This window comes from Amphiprion ocellaris, chromosome 1, assembly GCF_022539595.1.
Source record: "Amphiprion ocellaris isolate individual 3 ecotype Okinawa chromosome 1, ASM2253959v1, whole genome shotgun sequence".
Classification (NCBI taxonomy): domain Eukaryota; kingdom Metazoa; phylum Chordata; class Actinopteri; family Pomacentridae; genus Amphiprion; species Amphiprion ocellaris.
Genome location: NC_072766.1, coordinates 42,936,891 through 42,950,227, shown reverse-complemented (window position 1 = coordinate 42,950,227; position 13,337 = coordinate 42,936,891). Strand labels below are relative to the sequence as shown.

Genomic DNA, 13,337 nt, shown 5'->3' with positions numbered 1-13,337 from the left:
TTGAAATAACTTTAGCTGTACAGTTGGTCCATTTTATAGTTACTCATTTAAAAGCTGTTTATACAAACATTTTTGCAAATAGATATTTTTTTTCTACCTGATAAACCAGAGTTCAGTCAGATTCGGGTTTTGACCCAGTTGTGTCCTTCCTATGTTACCTGTGTAGGTGTGTTGGTGCTGCAGGTATCTCAGGTGTGTCATTGACCATAAGAGGCTCAGAGCTGCTGCATTAAATCAGATTAAAACAGTTTCTTTGTTTAATTAAGCAGCTTTTAGTTTCGTCTGTCTTTCCTCTGCAGGATTCAGATTCACTGTTTCACAAAAACATCATTTATCAGGTTAAGTTCAGAGTTTGGGTGGATTTCTGCAGAATGACACGAACTGGAACTTTACTGGTTTAGTTCTGACTGGTTTAGTTCTGACTGGTTTGTCGTCTTGTGTTCTGACTGGTTTTGTTCTGGCTGGTTTAGTTCTGACTGGTTTGTCGTCTTGTGTTCTGACTGATTTTGTTCTGGCTGGTTTAGTTCTGACTGGTTTAGCTCTGACTGGTTTGTCGTCTTGTGTTCTGACTGGTTTAGTTCTGGCTGGTTTAGTTCTGACTGGTTTTGTTCTGACTGGTTTTGTTCTAACTGGTTTGTCGTCTTGTTTTCTGACTGGTTTTGTTCTGGCTGGTTTGTCATCTTGTGTTCTGACTGGTTTGTCGTCTTGTGTTCTGACTGGTTTGTCGTCTTGTGTTCTGACTGGTTTTGTTCTGGCTGGTTTAGTTCTGAGTGGTTTGTCGTCTTGTAGAGGTGGAGGGTGTGTTTGGGTTTGGTTCAGACACTGAACACACCCTGTGAGCTAATTTGGGCTAAATTACAGCTGAGCAGAGAAACATGACATCATCTGTCTGAGTGGAAGACACCGACTCATCACAAACACTGGAACACTCCAGACCCCATTAGCCTAGCTTAGCACACTGCAGCTAAAAATACACGTTTAATGGACACATTTGTCTGAAAATGAAACTAAAAGCAGCTCTAATGAGCTGAGAGTGAAGCTGCTCAGAATTATCAGCTGATCCTCTTCATGCAGCCGTTGATTCACTGCACCGTCTTTGTGTTTGCAGAATAACCTTTAGAGAACGTTAGCAGAGCTGCTACTGTCAGTCAGATGTTAAAAATGCATCAATATTTAAACTGATGCACGTTTCTGTTTACTGCAGAAGTTCTTCCTGTACGATATTAGAGCGTCCTGATGGCGGCTTGTTTCAGCTGCAGAATTAATTTATGACTTTAGCTGTGTAGTTAGCTTCTTTCTACGACTTTAGCTGTGTAGTTAGCTGCTTTCTACGACTTTAGCTGTGTTGTTAGCTTCTTTCTACGACCTTAGCTGTCTAGTTAGCTTCTTTCTATGACATTAGCTGTGCAGTTAGCTTCTTTGTATGGCTTTAACTGAGTATTTAGCTTCTTTCTATAATTTTAGCTAAACAGTTTGCTTGTTGCCATGACTTTAGCTGTTTAGTAAGCTTCTTTCTATCATTTTAATTGAGTATTTTAGTTTATTTCTATGACTTTGGCTGACTTGTTAGCCTCTTTCTATAATTTCAGCTTAATAACTTGCTTTTTGCTGTGACTTTAGCTGTCTAGTTAGCTTCTTCTATGACATTAGCTGAGCAGTTAGCTTCTTTGTATGGCTTTAACTGAGTATTTAGCTTCTTTTTATGACAGAATTAAAATCTGCACAAACAGTGAACAATCGTCAACATCACTGATTATAAAACGTTCTCCGTCCTGTGTTCAGTGTCCATTTCGCCGTTGTCTGCAGTTTGACTTTATTTCTTTAGTATCTTTTCATTCTTTTGTTGCTGTGATTTATTTTCTGATATCTGTGCAGGAATTTATGGATGTATAAAGTTTTATCTGCTCTCATTTCTATCACAATAAGGAAACATTCAGCATGTTGACCTTCGTTTGAAACACAGACGCAGCTATCCGCTTCGTTCAACTTATATAACAATAATCTCTCCAAAGTTGTTTAAATCAATCCAACTGGACTTTAAGAAGGTTCCTTGAAGACGTTTCATCTCTCATCCAAGAGGCTTCTTCAGTTCTGGTGGTGGTTGATGTTGCCTCAGCTTATAACCCCGAGGCAACATCAACCATCACCAGAACTGAAGAAGCCTCTTGGATGAGAGGTGAAACGTCTTCAAGGAACCTTCTTAAAGTCCAGTTGAATTGATTTAAACAACTTTGGATAACCATGACCTGGATGAATGAGAAACTACACGGACAACAATAATCTCTGTTTTTATGTATTTTAATCACGTTTAATTCGACAGTTTTACACTTTATTATGAAAATCTTTGTTTCCATTTCAGGTTGTCACAATAAAATCAGCTTTTATTAAACGACCATTTTGGATTTTTGGAGGAAAGTGAAGAGTTTAAATTCAAACAGACTCGTGTTATATAATGATAATATATAAATAAGGTGTTTCTATTATTTAGTCCATCCCCTTAACCCTTGTGGCATCCTGCAGGTCAAAATTGACCCGTTTTAAAGTTTGAAAATGTGGGAAGAAAATATATTTTCACAGTGAAACTTCTGATGTCCACATTTTCAACATTTTGGGAAGTTATTGAAAATTTTTTGGTGGAAAAAAAATGTTAAAAATGTTTCTTAAGAACATTCACAAAAAAAAAAATCAACCAAAATCCAGCGAATTTCACTGGATTTTGGTTGATTTCTATGTGAATGTTCTTAAAGAAAATTTTTACAAGTTTTACTGATATATATGGAATCACTTTAGATTTTTTAGGATTTTTTGGAAGATTTTTACTCATTTTTTGAAAACATTTACAAGAATTTTCTTGCCAAATTTGGGGGATTTTTTTTTTTTTTTTAAATAAAACTTTTAAGGGAAACTTTTAAGGAATTATTGGAATTTTCTTCCTGAAGGCTTTGCAAATCTTCAGAAATTTGGGGATTTTTTTGCTGAATTTTTTGATTATTTTCAGACAAGGAAACAATATTTTTTGGTGCCTGTAAATGAAGACAACAGGAAGGTTAAAATCAGTAAAAAACAAACAAAAAAACAAACACCTGAATTGATTCATAAGCCTGTTAAATGTTCACACATTTCACTGTTTATTTATTTTAGTTTAGTTTTTACACCTTAAACACTGAATGAACACGTGAAGCTGCTGTTTGTGTTTTTTTGAGCTTCACTGAGCAGGAAACGCCCCGCAGCATCATGGGAGACGTGGTTCTACAGTCACACAGCGCCACCTGCTGGATGTAACGACAAACTGCAGCGTCTGGATTCAATCACACGGTTATGTAACACACACACGCGCGCGCGCGCACACACACACACACACACACACACACACACACACACACACACACACACACACACACACACACACACACACACACACACACACACACACACACACACACACACACAGCTGGACTTCTATGTCTGTGAGGACCAGAATTAACCCTCCTGTTGTCCTCATTTACAGGCACCAAAAAATATTGTTTCCTTGTCTGAAAAAAATCAAAAAATTCAGCAAAAAAATTCCCCAAATCTCTGAAAATTTGCAAAACCTTCAGGAAGAAAATTCCTTAAAAGTTTCCCTTAAAAGTTATTTTTTTTCATCCTCAAATTTGGCAAGAAATAAAAATAAAAAAAATAAAAATTGTAAATATTTAAAAAACAAATGAACAAAAATTTTCCCAAAAAATCCTAAAAATATCTAAAGTGATTCCATATATATCAGTAAAACTTCTAATATTTTCTTAAAGAACATTCACATAAAAATCAGGCAAAATCCAGTGAAATTCGCTGGATTTTGGCTGATTTTTTTCTGAATTTTCTTAAAGAAACATTTTTTTAAAATTTCTTTTTTCCACCAAAAAATGTTCAAAAATTACTAAATATTCCGATCATTTATTTCTTTTTTTACGTAAAAGGGTCAGGGAACTCCTCATTTATGAGCTTCTAACAGGAAGTTTTATTTTCTCAGCTTCTCTGTGAAGGTCTGACTCGGATCCAGATGTTAAATTAAAAACATCTGGTGTCAGAAGAGGAGAAAACCCGACAGTTAAAACAAACATTCAACACGTTCCGCCAGTAATTCTCAGTTTCTTCTTCTCATGTTTGTTTCAGTTTGAGAGCGAAGAAAAAAAAAGTTTAATCCACAACTGGACCTCCTGAACACAGGGTTTTCCCAGCCGACTCTAAACACAACACGAAGCAGTAAATGTGTGCGCTGGTAAAAGTCCTCCCTCCTGTCTGCAGCTCTTTGGTTCCTACGGAAGAATTAAACTCTAAAAACACCACAAGAAAAGAAAAGGCTTGTTTAAACTCGACTTAAAAGCAGATTTAAAGATTTAAAGCAGCCGGAACACGAGAAGAAAACCTTAAAGTGATGACAAACAGCAGCTGTTTAGACAAATATCTAAAGTCAGAGTCCAGAAAGCAGCTAAATACGTTCTACTGAATGAAGCATCAACTTTTCTATCAAACATTTTCTCAGAGTTCTTAGTTTGTTCCTTCAATTTCTGAGGAAAAATGTGATTTTTTTCATAAAGATGAAAGTAAAAACGGGCGACTTCCTCATTCAAATTTACTAAATCCTGAAAATGTACATTTTTTAAATTGTTTCTCCTAATTTTGACACTTTTCATAATATGTTTACCTTTATTTGTATGTTTTTAATGCAATTTTGACTGTTTATATGATATTTTTACATTTTTTTTCATAATGATGACTATGAGGCTTTCAGGAAACATCTGTTTACATCTTTTCACTGCAGCCAAATGTTCGTCATTTTGCACAAATTCTGATTAATTCTGCATAATTTAGTCTTTCTCCACATTATTTCGCGGTTTTGGGCGTATTTTTGTCATTTTAGGTGAATTTTTTCTAAGTTTGGACAATATTTTGTCAGTCAGCACCGAACTTAAACCCTTTTGGATCAGTTTTGTTAAACGTGGACGAATGTGTTTCTGCTTCACGTTTAGTTTTCAGTCATTTTTGAGAAGTTTAGGGAACTTTGGAACCAAATCTACTGAAGACTGAGAGGTGTTTAGGGAACATCTGAAAACTGCAACACCTCCTTGAATCTGGACACGTCTCTTCATGTCTGTTAACTCACAATTAATTTCAGTAATAATTAGTATGTCGATTATTTTCTGGATTATTCAGTGAATTTATAATTTATAAAATAGAAAATAAGGTAAAATTCTGATCAGAAACCAGGAAATATCCGTTTAACCGTCACAACCTGAACAACAAACGGGAACAGCGTCTGATATCTGAGAACAGGAAATTCAATTTAAAACAAAAGAATCATTTCACTTTTCCCACAACAGAATCAGTCATTATATTAATATTATTATTATTCACATAACAAAGAGACAGAAATCAGATTAAAATCAAAAACAAAAGAACATCAGACCAGAGTTTAACCATTCGAACGTCTGAAATTAAAAAATAAAGTGTTAAAGCAGCAGTTAATCCAAACTAATTCACTCTTTTGGTCTTAAATGTTAAGAATCTGACCTCAGATCTGTTCAGAACCAGGAAACGTTTGAGCTCCTGTCAAAGTAAAACACCAACTTTCTTTAATTAAGACCCTCGATCTTCCTGTGGTTTATTTTAAAACTTTTACTGATTTAATAAATCAGATCTGCTGCTGTTCTTCAGGTAAACTCTGCTTTCTTTCAGCTCCTGTAGAGTTTATCTCTGATTATGCAGCAGAAAATCTGATTTCCTCACATTAGTCTGGATCTCGTGCTGCAGCGTTTCCTCCTCATCAGCTTCCCTCCGACTCTCAGTTTAAACCTCCACTGGCTTTAAAAGGTTTGTTGTCTTTGGAAAATAAACTCTAAAAATGCTCCTATTTATCAGCCAGAAACTGTAAAAACAGAAAGAAGATACAAATGTTCAGTTTTCCTACTGTTTTTGAATGTATCATGAGAGAGAGATGCTGTTCTATCAGGAAAAATTAAAGTTGCGATCTTTCATTAAAATCAACTTATAATTCTATAAAACACCGTTACAAACCAGATCCTGTAAAAAAAAGTAGAGTAGAGAGGAAACACGGAGACAGAAAACATCTACAGGATGAGAAGACAAGACGACCAGAAAGAGAAACGAAACAACACAAACAGACAGAAAACAACAAAAACAACACATAAAATGATCAAAATGAGACCCACAACAAGAAACGAGACAAAAAGAGAAAGAGAGAAAAGATGATAATGTGCATGAAACTTGTCTAAGTTGATTCAAAACTTGCAAAAAATGGTTCAAAAATTGTCAAAAAATATTGTAAAATTGCCCAAAATGGCTCCAACTTTGTCCAAAATGATCTAATCTTTGTCCAAAATTATAAAAATGCCAATAAAATAAAGTCAGCATGGCTCAGAAACAGAGAACAGAGGAGCAGGTTGTTGGAGATTCATCCAGCAAGGAGAAACATCTACTGATGATGAGCAGAGTAGAGAGGAAACATCTGGAAACATGGAGATAGAAAACATCTACAGGATGAGGAGATAAAACTGTCACTAAACAAGAAAACCGAGACGCAAAATGACAAAAATGAGACAAACTGTTCCAAAAAGACCCAAAATGTCACAGAAAACAACATAAATAATACAAAAAACGACCACAAAGAGACAAAACTGCCCCAAAGTCACTACTTGTTAATAAAGTTAAGTAGTTGGAGATCCGTTCGCCATGGTGAAACATCTAGCTAACAAACTGCACCACAACGTCAATGATCTTGACCTAAACGTGTTGAATGTTACTCAGAAATCATCCAAAATGATTCAAAATCTGCCCAACAATGTAGAAACCTCTCTAGTCAGCTATCAAATTTCTCCACAATGACAAAAAAAGTCTAAAAATCACTAGAAAGTTGTCAAAAGTTGCAAAAACGTGTCCAAACTATTAGAGTCTAAAACAGCAAAAAATGACTGAAGTCACCTGAAAATTGATGCAAAAAGAGTCAAAGAGCAGAATAAAGAGAAAAAGTCTCTAGAAGATGTAAACGTTTAAATATTCATCCTCAAAAATTATGCAAAATGTGTCCAACAATATTTATATTTAAAAAACGATTCAAAATCAATCGATTTGAGCAAAAAGATTGAACAGATTGTCTAAAATGGCATGAACACATCCACGCTGTCTCATAAATGGGATAAAACTACAGAAATCTGCCCAAAATTATTGAAAAGATTGTCTTAAAATTGTCTTAAAAAGTTAGAGAACGCTTATAACAACACAGCTAAAGTCATAGAGAGAAGCTAACAATACAGCTAAATTCATAGAAAGAAGCTAACAAGACAGCTAAATTCATAGAAAGAAGCTAACAATACAGCTAAAGTCATAGAGAGAAGCTAACAATACAGCTAAATTCATAGAAAGAAGCTAACAGTACAGCTAAAGTCATAGAGAGAAGCTAACAATAGAGCTAAATTCATAGAAAGAAGCTAACAAGACAGCTAAAGTCATAGAGAGAAGCTAACAATACAGCTAAATTCATAGAAAGAAGCTAACAATACAGCTAAAGTCATAGAGAGAAGCTAACAATACAGCTAAATTCATAGAGAGAAGCTAACAATACAGCTAAAGTCATAGAGAGAAGCTAACAATACAGCTAAAGTCATAGAGAGAAGCTAACAATACAGCTAAATTCATAGAAAGAAGCTAACAGTACAGCTAAAGTCATAGAGAGAAGCTAACAATACAGCTAAATTCATAGAAAGAAGCTAACAAGACAGCTAAAGTCATAGAGAGAAGCTAACAATACAGCTAAAGTCATAGACAGACGCTAACAATACAGCTAAAGTCATAGAGAGAAGCTAACAATACAGCTAAATTCATAGAAAGAAGCTAACAACACAGCTAAAGTCATAGAGAGAAGTTAACAATACAGCTAAATTCATAGAAAGAAGCTAACAATACAGCTAAAGTCATAGAGAGAAGCTAACAATACAGCTAAATTCATAGAGAGAAGCTAACAATACAGCTAAAGTCATAGAGAGAAGCTAACAATACAGCTAAAGTCATAGAGAGAAGCTAACAATACAGCTAAAGTAATAGAGAGAAGCTAACAATACAGCTAAAGTCATAGAGACAAGCTAACAATACAGCTAAATTCATAGAGAGAAGCTAACAATACAGCTAAAGTCATAGAGAGAAGCTAACAATACAGCTAAAGTAATAGAGAGAAGCTAACAATACAGCTAAAGTCATAGAGAAAAGCTAACAACACAGCTAAAGTCATAGAGAGAAGCTAACAATACAGCTAAAGTCATAGAGAGAAGCTAACAATACAGCTAAATTCACAGAAAGAAGCCAAAAACACAGCTAAAGTCATAGAGAGAAGCTAACAATACAGCTAAATTCATAGAGAGAAGCTAACAGTACAGCTAAAGTCATAGCGAGAAGCTAACAATACAGCTAAATTCATAGAAAGAAGCTAACAATAAAGCTAAAGTCATATAGAGAAGCTAACAACACAGCTAAAGTAATAGAGAGAAGCTAACAATACAGCTAAAGTCATAGAGAGAAGCTAACAATACAGCTAAATTCATAGAAAGAAGCTAACAATACAGCTAAGGTCATAGAAAGAAGCTAATTACACAGCTAAGGTCATAGAAAGAAGCTAATTACACAGCTAAGGTCATAGAAAGAAGCTAATTACACAGCTAAAGTCATAAAAAGAAGCTAACTACACAGCTAAATTCATAGAAAGAAGCTAACAACACAGCTAAGGTCATAGAAAGAAGCTAATTACACAGCTAAGGTCATAGAAAGAAGCTAATTACACAGCTAAGGTTATAGAAAGAAGCTAATTACACAGCTAAATTCATAGAAAGAAGCTAACAATACAGCTAAAGTCATAGAGAGAAGCTAACAATACAGCTAAATTCATAGAAAGAAGCTAACAACACAGCTAAGGTCATAGAAAGAAGCTAATTACACAGCTAAGGTCATAGAAAGAAGCTAATTACACAGCTAAATTCATAGAAAGAAGCTAACAATACAGCTAAGGTCAGAAAGAAGCTAATTACACAGCTAAATTCATAGAAAGAAGCTAACAACACAGCTAAGTTCATAGAAAGAAGCTAACAATACAGCTAAATTCAAAGAAAGAAGCTAACAACACAGCTAAGGTCATAGAAAGAAGCTAATTACACAGCTAAATTCATAGAAAGAAGCTAACAACACAGCTAAGGTCATAGAAAGAAGCTAATTACACAGCTAAATTCATAGAAAGAAGCTAACAACACAGCTAAGGTCATAGAAAGAAGCTAACAATACAGCTAAATTCAAAGAAAGAAGCTAACAACACAGCTAAGGTCATAGAAAGAAGATAATTACAGAGCTAAATTCATAGAAAGAAGCTAACAACATAGCTAAAGTCATAGAGAAAAGCTAACAATACAGCTAAATCCATAGAAAGAAGCTAACAATACAGCTAAAGTCAGAGAGAGGCTAACTATATAGTTAATGTCACAAAAAAACACATTAGTATATACCTAATGGTATAGAAAGAAGCTATGTGCACAACTTAATGTCATATAAAGAAGCTAACAACACAGCTAAAGTTATAGAAAGAAGCTAAATACACAGTTAAAGTTGTAGCAAGCAGCTAACTACACAGCTAAAGTCATAGAAAACCCACCAACTGCGCAGCTAAAGCGTAGACAGAAGCAGATTATTTTTTTTAAATAAAAACTGTTTAACTTTTGTGATTTCAGCTCCTTCACTGTAAATATTTTCTGGTTTCTTTCCTCTGTGACAGTAGACTGAACATCAGCAAGACATTTCAGGAAACTCTGATCCACATTTTCCACTAGTTTAGACCAAACAGCTGATAGTTTAATACAGAAAATAATCACTAGCTGCTCTCCTCACGACTTGCTGCTTCTGTTATTGTTCCTATCAGAGCAAAGCTATAATATAAAGGAGGGATTAAAGCAGAAAGCACCTCCACAGCTGATCTCTGAGCTCCAGAGGAGGAAAGTGGCTGCTGAAGGGTTAAAGGTTTGTTTCTTCCACGTCGCTGCAGCATGACGAGGACTTCCTCAGTGATGTGGCTGCAGCCTCGGCCTCCACCACAAAGACAGGAGTATTTATAGAGCAGAGCGGTGGTCAGACACACCCAGCAGACTGCAGCAGGACGTCCATCCACTCTGCAGCTGCATCACATGTTCACCAGCTGCAGCTTTTATTACAACTTTCCACCAACACAGCAGCGTGTTCCCAGTTCCACAGTCTGAGCTGGAACCGTTACAGAGCTCTGCACATTTCCAAGCTCATCACGGAACATTAGCATCTACTGGAACATGTTTACCTGCTCCAACACTAAAAACACAACATGTACGGAACAGCTGGGTTTTATACTTAACTGGCTAAAGGCAGAAGCTAACTACACAGCTGATGTCAAAGAAACATGCTAACTGAGCAGCTGAAGTCATAAAACAAAGCTAATTATTCCGCGTAAGTCATAAAAACAAGCTAAATACCCAGCTAAAGTCCTAAAAAGAAGCTAACTGCATATCTAAAGCCATAGAAAGAAGCTAACTATTCCACATAAGTCAAAACAGGCTAAATATCCAGCTAAAGTTATAGAAAGAAGCTAACTACACAGCTAATGTTGTGAAAATAAGCTAACAACACATCATGTTTCTCAGACTGTACATTAATGCTCCTCTGAAACCCTCAGCTTTAGCTCCTTGTCTCCTCAAAAAGCGAGTTCAGTGCTCTGATTGGTCAAAACCAGCTAAAATCGGTTAGTGACCTCAGATCTGTCAGAGACGTAGAGGAGCTGAACCATACAGCGGAGAAATTATCATGATTAAAGGATTCATTTTCAGTTGTTAGTAATTTAACTATTCAAAAATATATTAACAACAAAAAGAGCAAGGTCACGATGTCAGTAAATGTAGATCAGCTGTAGTTCCTGGTTGTTCCACCAGGTGGAGCCTCTTCCTGTTTAATCCTTAGAGACCAGAGGAGGCATCACTCAGACGACAGTTTAGCTAGCAGTGGGCACCATGAACAAGACTTCTGAGGAGGTTAATGACCTCCAATCAGAGCTAATGTGTTTACAAAAAGCCAAAGTGACCAATGGCTAAGCCACGAATGAAACTGATCCACTTCGGTAACAAATACTGCGTGTCCATAGTTAGAAATCAGAATATTAGCTTTCAGAAAAATATTTGGGGTTGTTTAGTTCTTGTTGACAACATGTGCCACTATCAGTTACAGAAATGTTCTAACAATGTGTCCCTACTTTAGCCCATTAGTTTTAATTTAACAGTAAAAAAAACTCTCAGAGTACTAATAAATAAGGCTGAACTTCATCTCTACACATTAAATAAAGGAATAAAACCAGAGGAACATGGCGGACCGACAGGTTCAGAGTATCTGATCTGGACCAAGAAAGTGAAACTATCAAAGTTCTGTTACGTAATTTTCTTATTGCTGTAGATAAAGAGTTTAGTGCTGCCATCCTGTTATCATCCAGAACAACACTAACCCCATCTACAACAGCTAACCTCAGACAGAACACTGAAGGATTCAGAGCTGAGGACTGTTCCAGAGTCCAACCCTAACCCTACTAACCCCACAAACCCCACTAACCCTACTAACCCCACAAACCCCACTAACCCCACTAACCCTACAAACCCCACTAACCCCACTAACCCTACAAACCTCACTAACCCTACTAACCCTACTAACCCCACTAACCCTACTAACCCCACAAACCCCACTAACCCCACTAACCCTACAAACCCCACTAACCCCACTAACCCTACAAACCTCACTAACCCTACTAACCCTACAAACCCCACTAACCCCACTAACCCTACAAACCCTACTAACCCCACTAACCCTACAAACCCCACTAACCCCACTAACCCTACTAACCCTACAAACCCTACAAACCCTACTAACCCCACTAACCCTACAAACCCCACTAACCCCACTAACCCTACAAACCTCACTAACCCTACTAACCCTACAAAAGGTCAAAAATGTGAGACTTTGCTCAGAGCAGCTTGAATATTTGTTGGTTTTTGTTTCTGTAGTGGAGTTTCTAATCTATCTCTACGTTCTTAGAGTGTTGATTAAAAATAGTCAGTTTCTACAGTTTTTTTATTTTGCTGAATAATTTACAATTAATTTAACTGGTGGAGGTTTAGTTCTGTTAACTCAACCTGGAACTGTTTTTATTCTCATTTCATATTTTGAGATTAAACTCCGATCAGAAACCGTCCGTTTCACTCTGATCAACAGGTTTTATTCTTAATTTTCCTTTTTCAGATTAAATTGTGACTCTGAGCTCAGAAACTGGTTTTCTGCAGGTTTTAGTTTGTTTTCATCAGAACATTTTAGAGAGAATCAGCTGATAATTAACCTGGAAACTCTGATTGAACCTGATTTATTTCACACTGTAGCTAAAACCATAGAAAGAAGCTTCGTGTGCATCTAAAGCCATAGGAATGAGCTAAATACTCAACTAAAGTCAAGATAAAAACTAAATAATCACTGGCTGTTATTCTGACTTGTTTTAGATTTTATTCTGATTTATTTCAGGTTTTATTCTGCTTTTTCTTCCCTCCATCAGTCTGTTTGTTTCATCTCTTTCTATTGACAGCTGACCTCCGTCACCGTCTCCATGGAGACCAGCACGTGGACAGGTGAGGCTTTTGTCCGGATGGAAGCTGCTGGAAGCCGCAGAGAGGCTCCGGTCACCGGACAGGGGTTCCGGTTTGCCGTCTCTGTGAGGCTCCTCCGCCGGTCCTCACAGAGGCGGTAACCCGCCGCCAGACAACCGGACGGAGGGAAAGTTTGAAGCCGAGTTTCTCACCTCCGGGTCCCGCAGCGACTCCGCCGGTTCCGCCGGTTCCTCCGGTTCTGGTCCTGGTTCCGGTTCTGGTTCTGGTCTGGACAGACTCTCCGGCGGCTCGGGGACTTGGTGTTCTGGTAAACGGAGCTCCAGCTGTGGCTCGGTGGGACCGGGAGCCGTTAACGTGTCTCTGCCGCTCCGCGGTAAAACTGACTGACGGAGCTGCGTTCACAGACCGTCGGACATGTGGGGATTGTGTGCGCATGAGCAGAAGGAAGCAGCTGTTTTATAGCGGAGGGCGGAACTAAAGAAATAAAATCATTTTTTTTCACCCAGAAGTCTCTGTTATGAGATTCTAGTGGAGTTTATTTTACTTTTATTTTATGAATTTAATTTCAGTCTGTTTTATTATTTCATTTCTTTGGTTCAGCTGCTTTTAAATGTTGTTTAAAAATAAATCTGAATTAAGTTAATA

General features: G+C 36.9%; 1 protein-coding gene across 1 annotated transcript in view; it reads right to left on the bottom strand.

Moving 5' to 3' along the window:
- Positions 1 to 13,020, bottom strand: part of kifc3 (kinesin family member C3) — a 69,269-nt gene extending 56,249 nt beyond the window's left edge. The window contains exon 1 of the mRNA XM_055007086.1: positions 12,884 to 13,020. The gene's annotated coding sequence lies outside the window, so the exon portion shown is untranslated. The remainder of the gene's footprint in view (positions 1 to 12,883) is intronic.
- Positions 13,021 to 13,337: the final 317 nt, after the last annotated feature.